Here is a 2,942-nt window from a genome sequence, read left to right on the forward strand (position 1 = left end):
CCCTACTAATCTCTGCCTATGACTATTTCGGAGACCAAAGTGTTGACCTGTCATCTGATGTGATGCAGATGCTTCCATCGTTCAAACAAAACTGAAGACACAAACTCACTGACCAGTATTTTAAACAAAATTTAATTTTTTTCGTTAGGCGATGTTAGTATAGCTACTGTGTACGTATTTTGGTAAATATACATACTGATACTCATCATCAGAAAATATAGACGTACGAGATCTAATCTCGTCCAGTGTATCCTGCTTGCAATCGATCATTAAATAACCATGTCCCTTCATCGTTGCATCCTGATAGGCTTCTTGTACAAATTTAGGATCTTCGGGAAAAATTTGTCTTGCCAAGTGTTGTATTTGAGCACGGTCACGAGGATTTTTAAACAAAAGAATATACGAAGCGTTGGTACTTATATCAAGCGAATGACTAGACTTGTAAAAAATATTTTGAGTTATAAACATAACACTTATGTTTTTATGATGACTCCCTTTTGTGAACAAATCCACAACAACATTATTTAATGATTCACGCATTAAATCATTAATGATGAGTAATTTTTTACGTTGAGGATCGTTTGAATAATGTTTGGGTTTTGGTAGTCCTTCGCGAAATTTAATTTGTTGACGATTTTTTAAAAAACTTTCACTTTTATAACTATCCTGCCACTCTGCGTAGTAAAATAAAATTCTATCGAATCGTAAACTTGACAATTCATCGATAAAATTTAAGAATCTCTTGACGAAAACGGTCTTACCACACCCTGTATGACCACGAATCATACTCGTCTATGGATGCTGCCAGTGCGTATCCATCGCATCGTTTGAACTAAACTACGCATGTTTGTGTAACTGACTTGATAAAAGTGTATTAATTTACAAATTATAAAAAAAGAAAAACCCATTCGTAATAGCGGTGGGCGGCGGCGACAGGGGCAGGGGTAATGGTACAGCTGATTCACCGCGGGAAGTCGAGCTGACCGAGAGAGCGCGGGCGCGTATCATGTAGCTGCATCCCCCTAGCTAAAGAGCATTATCCCTTTCCCCATCCGACTCTTTTTTAGCTTGACTAAACAGAGGGATCTCTTATTTTACGCTTTTCTTACTAGGTCAGTCGAAAACCTGAAAAGCGTGCTATGTGTGTTTTTATCTTCATTCTGTTTTAAAGATCCTATCCTTACGAGTTTCAAGGGTCGAATTGCTCTCTGAAATAAAATATGACGTCTACTCGAAACACAAGACAATGCGACAGTGAAAAATTAGTGGGTCTTACAAAAAATGTACGGATCTCGTTCTTTCACTCACCATCTTTGTTCTACATTCAATTAATTGACGAAGATTTCGATTATAAAATTTTGGATTCAGAAATGCAAGAATATTACGGTGAAAAAAAATCCGACGTTATTTGTCAAAAGTCATCAACCTTAAAAAGAGAAACAGACTTACCTTTTTTACAAAAGTTGAGACAAATGGATTTGAAGGCATGTATAATTAATATAATTTTGTGTACAATATTATGTCAATAATGCAGAAAAATATTGTTTTTACAGCTTCACATGCATATAGCAACAAATATCAATAATAAATGGAGACGTTGTATGGCAGAAGGCGGAGACAAATGTATAATGATTGATGTAGGAGAATCTTTTGATACATCACAATCTGTGATAGAGTGTAATATAGTTATTTATGAGTTGGAATAACGTTTTTTAAGTTTATCACCTCAAGCAATTTTATGCGGGTTAGGAAATATTTCACCAATATCGTGGTTTAATAGTTTTCGTTAGACCGATCTCGCGTGTATGCTTTTTTGTCGAGCAGTTAAAAATAGAACTTTAAGAGCTTTTTTTATCAAAAAGGATTAATTCATAATAGTTTTTGCATTTTTCTTACCAGTGATACAATAAATGGATCAACCATTCATTTAAACACCATGCTATGTGCATTTGATACGGCAAGAGTTGATTCTACTGGATTTCATCACCCTGTTTGGCCTAGTGACTCACCTCTTAGTTTTACTCGTTGAGTTCGTGTTTCATCATCGTCACCTTTTTTTTCTACTAGGAAAAATTTATAAAATAATGATCAAAATTATGAAAAATACTGTAAAAATAATTTATGCGAGAAAATAAAATTTTTTGTACTTATTTGAGTTTTATTACTTATTAATTACAGGAATTTAATATCGATACACATATTTGCACAACAAATTGATCTTTCTAAACACTACTCGACATTTTGTATTCAAATTTATAAATAAAGTTAAAATTTTTTAAAAATATTTGTCTGTTGCTTATGATGTTTTGCTTTGAAAACATACTTACATTTATTTCGTTCGATACAGAAATTTATAAGTCGCACAATAAACGTTGAAGTCCTGTAAGCTTATGAATAGGACAACTCCCTATCAACCAACCTAAAAACTCTTTTGGGTATCTATTAGATATACTAAATTCGATCGACTCAATTTCATTTTCTTCTATGATGTTTATAATATCAGAAACATGTATGTTTAAAAATTTATTAAAATCATGATACCATCCACTCTCCACCTTTTCCTTATGACATTTTTTTTCTCATGTAAAACCGTTTCCGGATCAGATTTGCATTTAATACATACAGCTTTACGCATTTTACCAAAGATAATGACATTAAATAATATATTGCTTTTATATTATAATCTTCGTACAAATTTTAGCAATGTATAAAACTCATTTATTTTTCTTTTATTTTTTAGTTCGTATAAACTATGAAGCATGCTGTGCCATGCCAATCCTTCCAAAGATTTTTTAAAATCAGGATAGTGTTTACAATCTGGAGTACAATCTGGTGTAAACTGACATGGACAAGTATAAACTTCTTTGTTTATTTCTTGCAAGGCATCATATAAACCTAGGAAAAATAAACGGTTACGAATAAATACTTAAATCGTTTCTAAA

Source organism: Copidosoma floridanum, unplaced genomic scaffold (genome assembly GCF_036245765.1).
Source record: "Copidosoma floridanum isolate Cflo_tuat_1 unplaced genomic scaffold, Cflo_Japanese_pri ptg000013l, whole genome shotgun sequence".
NCBI lineage: Eukaryota > Metazoa > Arthropoda > Insecta > Hymenoptera > Encyrtidae > Copidosoma > Copidosoma floridanum.